Source organism: Larus michahellis, chromosome 28 (assembly GCF_964199755.1).
Source record: "Larus michahellis chromosome 28, bLarMic1.1, whole genome shotgun sequence".
Classification (NCBI taxonomy): domain Eukaryota; kingdom Metazoa; phylum Chordata; class Aves; order Charadriiformes; family Laridae; genus Larus; species Larus michahellis.
The window spans coordinates 275,114-282,697 of record NC_133923.1 but is presented as its reverse complement, the minus strand read 5'-3'; the positions used below and the strand labels follow the sequence as shown (position 1 = coordinate 282,697).

At 43.2% G+C, this 7,584-nt stretch overlaps 1 long non-coding RNA gene across 1 annotated transcript; it reads right to left on the bottom strand.

Moving 5' to 3' along the window:
* Window positions 1–4,540: 4,540 nt before the first annotated feature.
* LOC141735080 (uncharacterized) lies at window positions 4,541–6,206 on the bottom strand. Its single transcript, XR_012584635.1, has 3 exons — window positions 6,106–6,206; window positions 4,760–4,933; window positions 4,541–4,640 (listed from the first exon to the last, which is right to left on the bottom strand). It is a non-coding gene; the product is annotated as an uncharacterized LOC141735080 (long non-coding RNA).
* Window positions 6,207–7,584: the final 1,378 nt, after the last annotated feature.

The window sequence follows — 7,584 nt, the reverse complement described above, 5'->3', positions numbered from 1 at the left end:
CTGTCCCCTCTGCTCCTCCCTGCGGGTGGGACCCTGTGTATCGCAATGTTTTCAGTTAGCTGCATCATACAATAGAATGCAACAAATGTGGAAGTCATTGACAGTATTTACCATTTAACCCAGGGTAAACAAAATTATGCATAAAGTAAATATATTCCTTTTCTGACCTCTTCAAGTCTGTCCAAAGCATCCTTCAGTTTTCTTCTTCTTTCCAAGGCCAGAAGCCAGACTTGCTGCCATTTGCTGACTAGAAGGTTTGCCCGCGGATTCTGGGTTTCCATTTGCGCCTGGGCTGCTGACAGATACGTGCCTGGTGCTGGGGAACGCTTTCCTGTTAAAACATGACAAAATGGGTTAAGTCTCACTCAGTTCAAACAAAACAAACATTCACAGGAAGGGTACTTGACCTTCCTCAAACTACTCCTTCCTGTCCCAGATAACGAGCCCATACCCTGATTGGATTGCATCTGGTGGGATTTTTTGTTTGTATTCTTTTACCATCGCTGGGGAAGGACCACGTGGTGCTTGAAGTATTTTTTGTGTAGTGGCTGCACTAGCGAAGCCACACAGGTTAAATCGAATCTTTGCAGACCTCCCAGAGAGCTGAAAGGTAAACAACCTGATTTTGGAACCAGGTTCCACGGTCGGGTAAGTATAAAGTACAACGTGTAAGCATATCTAAAAACGCAAAAAGCAATTTCCTCACTTGATGATTCACTTTCCATTCGACTTCACTGAACACACTTCCTAATTGGATCCACATAAATGGATAAATGCGCGTCTCATTTGATTTAGTTCTTCTAAGCTAAGCACTGGAAGGTATTCGTTATTTTATTTTCCTAACAGGGCGAAAAAGAGGGATATTCACAGAAGCAGATGCATCTTTTCCCGTCCTTCCTGATGAGGCTCACTAGGAACAAGGTCTATTCTTGCCAAAGTTATTCCAGAGATGGATGTTTTTCCAGGCTACCACAGGATGCACTACTGTGTGAACTTCCTAACCCATAAACTCCGTTTTACAAAAAGGAGGCAGATTCATTCATGTGTTTGCTGAACTCCTTCAGCACTGAAGGCAGATGAAGCCACAAACGACGTCTGGATGCTTCTTCAGAGTAAACCACTTCCGTTAGATAAGAATATAAAAGGTTTGTGGAGCGGACGCTGGATTTGTGATTTTATTTTTTTTTGAGGGCCTGTTTCTAACAGTAGTTGCACAGGGCACGTAGGTATTTTCTCTGCTCAAGTTCCAACCGACCACACAAAAGGCTTCAGCAGCTGCAGAGCTGCATTACCACAAACAAGGAAAATGCCTTAATTATCCGTGTCCCGTCAACTTCTATCAATTCTCTCTACATCCAAAAGGGACTCTGAATACTTCTCACATCATCTGCAGGCCAAAAATTAAATGGCAGATTGAAAGTAAAGGAGAGGATTTAGGAGGTTAGTTTGAAATCTTCAGGCCTAGGAACAACACATCATCATGGACAGCACACCAAGTCACACAAGGAGGCAGAGAAGATCTCTTGCTCCTGGGAGGCACTCTTCAAAATAAAAGGCACAACAGAAGCATTCTTCCGTGGGCTCCACAGGCACAATAATCAGTAAAAATACTAAAAAACATATTTAAAAAAACCCCTAAATTGTATGTAACAAGAGAAGAAGATGGGGCCATGGACACCTTCCTAAAGATGGCTGAGATTTTCAGAGAAGCTTTCCATTCTTCTTGTTAGTTGGATCCAATTGGGATAAAATTCTGCAGAATTCAAACCAGCAAATGGCTATTTTCTAAGAAGGAAGAAACAAGAACGAAAGATGCGTAATGGCCGCATACATTTTGTGAGACCTGGCTTAAACAGAACTAATCAAGGAGGTTACTGCTTCAGGGACAGCAGCAGGTTCAATAACTTTTAAGTTCCCTGGGTCAAATTAAGGTGAATAAAAGTGGAGACTAGGGTGAGTTGCTCTGTTTAGCTAAAACCTATGTCACTTGCATGGCACACGCAAAGGAAGGAAAGAATATGGAGGAGTAAGAGGAAAAATATTAGTTATTCCAAGTCTGTGTTTCAGCTATACTCTGCATCTTGAAAATCTCCAGAGAATTATTTATGGAGTGCTAAGTTTTACTACAAGACTCATCACTCAGATAAACATCAAAGGAACATTTCAGTTAATGCTCATCATAATTACATACATGATGTTTGGCAAGTTCAATTTCAATAGCCCTGGGGTCTCCACCCAGAGGTTTCTGTTCATTCAACAAGTCTTCTGTATGCGTCAGCCACGTCAGCAACTCATCCAGGGCGCGCTGGAACTGCCCCAAGGCGAACAAGGCACCTTCCAGCTTGCGCTAGAGTAAAAATAAAATTAACAAGGAAATGGTTTCACAATGCTATTGAATTGGCTTATGTTAGCATTAGTCACCACAATCCAGAGCAGCGTCCGTGCATCTGATATCATAAACCCAGGGAGAAACAGTCATCCAAGACAAGCAACAGCTTCATACTCAGAGCCGAGGTTGCCATTCCCCTGTAAAGCCTCACACGCCAGGCTTAAATCCCTAACCTTCAGAGACCCCATGTAGCCAGAGCAGAGTTAAGCTGGAAGGTTCTCTCGTCGGAGATACGACAGTAGTTTTTTATCACTTACAACAGCATTTCAATAGAAATGCAATTTGCTGCATGATCTTTAAAACCTTTTCTTTGTTGTGAAATGATTCCATTTAGGAAAAAAAATACACTTCAAAGCACTGCATCTTTAAATCTCTCACTTTGATAACTTAAGGAAAGAGCACTGAAACAGTTAAGGATTAAGTTGTGTCTTTTTTTTTTTTTTTTAAACTGCTCAGTTCAGCAGCTAATATTACTTTTGCACATATAAACGTGTTTTCAACTGCTACTTAAGATATCATCAACTAATCAAAATGAAATAATAATGATTCAAGATGGCACTGCTGACAGAGGAAGTGACAAAAAATACTGCTTAGGGTTTAAAAACCACAAAAGCAACTCAATAAATTGTAAAATTCAAATTATATTATATATAGAATCATAGAATCATAGAATTGCTGAGGTTGGAAGGGACCTTCAAGATCATCAAGTCCAACCATTAACGTACCCTGACAAAAACCACTTCTAAACCATGTCCCTAAGCACCACATCTACCCTTTTTTTAAACACCTCCAGGGATGGTGAATCCACCACCTCCCTGGGCAGCCTGTTCCAATGTTTAATAACCCCTTCAGTGAAAAAATGTTTCCTAATATCCAATCTAAACCTCCCCTGACATAACTTGAACCCGTTTTCTCTCGTCCTATCACTTGTCACCAGGGAGAAGAGGTCAGCCCCCATCTCTCTACAACCTCCTTTCAGGGAGTTGTAGAGGGTGATAAGGTCTCCCCTCAGCCTCCTCTTCTCCAGGCTAAACAACCCCAGCTCCCTCAGTCGTTCCTCATAAGGTTTGTCCTCCAGACCCCTCACCAGCTTTGTAGCCCTTCTCTGGACACGCTCCAACACCTCAATGTCCCTCTTGTAGTGAGGACCCAAAACTGAACGCAGTACTCGAGGTGGGGCTTCACCAGTGCCGAGTACAGGAGGATGATCACTTCCCTAGTCCAGCTCACCACGCTATTCCTGATACAGGCTAGGATGCTGTTGGCCTTCTTGGCCACCTGGGCACACTGCTGGCTCATATTCAGCCGGCTGTCAACCAACACCCCCAGGTCCTTTTCTGCCGGGCAACTTTCGAACCACTCCGCCCCAATCCTGTAGCGCTGCATGGGGTTGTTGTGACCCAAGTGCAGGACCCGACACTTGGCCTTGTTGAACCTCATACCATTGGTCTCAGCTCATCGGTCCAGCCTGTCCAGATCTCTCTGCAGAGCCAACCTACCCTCAAGCAGATCAACACGCCCGCCCAGTTTAGTGTCATCTGCGAACTTACTGAGGGTGCATTCGATCCCCTCTTCCAGATCATTGATAAAGATATTAAAGAGAACCGGCCCCAGCACCAAGCCCTGGGGAACACCACTTGTGACTGGACACCAACTGGATTTAACTCCATTTACCACCACTCTCTGGGCATGGCCGTCCACCCAGTTTTTTACCCAGTGAAGAGTACACCTGTCCAGGCCATGAGCAGCCAGTTTCTCCAGGAGGATGCTGTGGGAAACAGTGTCAAAAGCTTTGCAAAAATCCAGGTAGACAACATCCACAGCTTTTCCCTCATCCACTAAGTGGGTCACCTTATCATAGAAGGAGATCAGGTTCAACAGGCATGACCTGCCTTTCACAAACCCATGCTGACTGGGCCTGATCACCCTGTTCTCCTGCATGTGCCGTGCAATGGCACTGAGGATGATCTGTTCCATGACCTTCCCAGGCACCGAGGTCAGACTGACTGGCCTGTAGTTCCCCGGATCCTCCTTCCGGCCCTTCTTGTGGATGGGTGTCACATTTGCCAACCTCCAGTCAGCTGGGACCTCCCCGGTTATCCAGGACTGCTCATAAATGATGCAAAGTGGCCTGGCGAGCACTTCCGACAGCTCCTTCAGTACCCTTGGGTGGATCCCATCTGGCCCCATAGATTTGTGCACCTCCAGGTGCTGAAGCAGGTCCCTCAAAGTTTCCCTTTGGATTATAGCTCTGTAATTTCCAAACCAAAAGGAATAAATGTGTAAATTGATGCAAACATGATACACACTAAGAAGCTTTTCTCAAAAACCTAAGTCATGAAGAAAGCCCCCACCTTCAAGTTTATTTACCTGTCTATTGATGACTTTTTCTTCTAGGCTCTCCCACATTAGTTTGAGCTCTGAGACAAGGTCTTGAGCTGCGTGCTTGTCACTCTCCTCTGTTACCTTCTGGAGCAACAGCTCTGCCTGATGCCTCAGTCCTTCCATTTCTATCTGCTGCTGATAAGCTTCTGTCTTAAATTGCTACGGTAAATAGAAAAAGAATACACATAAACTTATCACAAGTAATGACCTTCTGGAATACAGCACAGTACAGCAGTATTTGCAATACCAATGCATCCCTCTCAGCTTTCGTACGTTTGGGGGATTCTCATCCAGGGTAAAAATGCTTGTAAGACACCGATCACCCCGACGGTCGCAGCAAACTGGGAATCTGCAGCAGTGTCTTAATGTTCTAGCAGGTATTGCTAACTGTGACCACAGAATGGCAAAGATGGCTAATAGGAAAGTATTCTCCAACAATCCCTCTGGTCTGTACAAAAGGCAGAACGCATCTGGGGTCACTTCTAGCTCTGGGGGTTGTGATAATACCATCCGTGAAACTTCAGATAGAATTGCTTTTCAGAAGACCGGAAAGCAAATTTTCTTCAGTAGAACACCCTCTCTGGTACATGCAACTGGGACAGCACTCTGAACAACTCGCCTAGGTGTGTTCTTCTGAAGTACGTAAGATTATGGGTCATTTGAAGTTACATCATAAAATAGATAGACTAAACAACCTGCCCACAGCCAAAAAAAGTACAAGCGAGCCATGAAACCAAGGACATTACCTGATCGTTACACATCCCTGGTTTTTATATATCGCATAACAGCCTACCGACATCAGGAGCATACTCAAGTCACAGATCCACAAAGACAGGCTTCTGAAGGTCTAAGTTAGCCTGAAATTTTGATTTTCAGCTTACTAATGTACTGGGAATGTTGTGATCTGTGTGAGCATTTAGGTAAAGCCTGTAATTGCAGAAGTGAAGCTGTGGAGGCATTCTTTCAGAGCCTCAAGGAAGCTGTTCACGGTAGAAACCAGAACACGTAAAAGTCACAGCAAAAGAACCCTGCACATAATAACCTTACAGCCTGTGAAAGACAAGGAATGCCACTACAAGTATTTCTCAGCTGTCGGAACACAGTCACAAAATAAAATGTACTTTCACCAAAATTTGGAATAGATTTTAAAATTAAACACATTTTAAAATGAAAAGTGTGCAATGAAATGTTATCTGAAATTTTCATACAGATTCTTTTCTACTAGAAGTTGAAAATTGCTTTTGACTCTTGAAAAATACAGAAAAATACTAAACACCACAGGAAAATGCAGACTGATGAAAATAGAAATGAAATAAATTGCTCGTTCATACCTTAAGTTCCTCAGTTTGCTGCTTCACTGTCTCCAGACCTGTTCCAACTGGGGACATAGATGCCAACCCGCTGCCAGCAATGTCCCCCCAGTCAAACATTGCCTGAAAATCACAGTATGAAATTGAAGCATGAGCAGAGAAATAGTGTCAGATTTCAAAGTTGCATTAAGTAAAATACCAGAATTTTTTACTCCAGAGAACAAGATTGCTGTGCGCTTTGAAAACAAAACAAAGCAAACCAAAACCAAACAGCTTTCTTCAGCGGAACCTAGGGGTTTTTGCAATACAAGGGATCCAGTATTAACTAAAGTATTCCACATAATGGTTACGAGAATGTACATGCTGCAAGACTGAACCCCTATCAGCAGCAATATCCTGCCAGTACTATTCATGCAGACTAGTACTCTACTTCTGGAGTAAAATCAGCAATTTTTATGAATACCCCGAAAGGTTAAATACAAGACAAACTCTGTTCTGCACTCCTTCGGAGCAAAGATGGAAGGTGGTAGCTGAATGATAACACACTTTAAATGATGATGACAAAAGAACTTCTGTTGAAGGATAACGGTATCTGTATCAGGAAGATGGAACACGACCCATTCAGTACAGATTAGACAGTGATGGCCAATACCTGAGCTTGACTGAATCTCCTCAGGATAAGGCAGTTGGAACTTCAAAAAACAAATGAAGTCTCCCCAGTTCTGAGGCTTTGTGGGTACTTCCCTTACTCCTGATATAATGCAGAACAACCTCAAGAACACTCCAGTTAAAGATTAAGAACACCTATAGCACTCTGGGCAATTAGTTACATAGAGGAAAAAATACCTCTGCCAGGCCCTTTTTCCTCCTGCCTGTTATCTGTGATTCATTACGGAGAAGGGCTTAGGACGGCTTCTCAGAGCTGCCCACTGCTACACAACTCCTTGGGAAAAGGAGAACTAACCCCCCCCACACGCTCAACAGGGTGAGGCAGCTGTAGCTAACAATCTGCCCACAACACTTTTAATATTGTCTATTGAAATGAGCGTAAGGCGGCAGTTAAATACAGTTCTTGTACAAAGTACCAAGCTTGTAGGATGTACAATGTGCAGCCCCAGGAAATACAAAGCTCTCAAAGCAACGGCAATATTCCTAATGTAACCCTACAAGTCAACCTCTGTGCAATACAAAAATAAGAGACCTTGGAGAAAAAAACATGGAAAACAAGATGTTGCATTATTATTAAGATGTGTTCTGCTGCTTGGTCTGCACCGAATACACAAGCAACTGCCCTCGGTGTCATGTGAAACTCTGTTTTTAAAGATCTAATGAACCAAGAAAGACAGTAATTCCACTGGGCAAAAAGACAGCTTTGCAAAATCTGACCATGAAAACCCTACTACTGTTTCCATCTTCCAGACATTCACTGACAAAAGACATGAGGCCTGCCACTCAGCCAAAACTTGCAAAGAATAGGCAAAAAAATGAAATAAAATACAG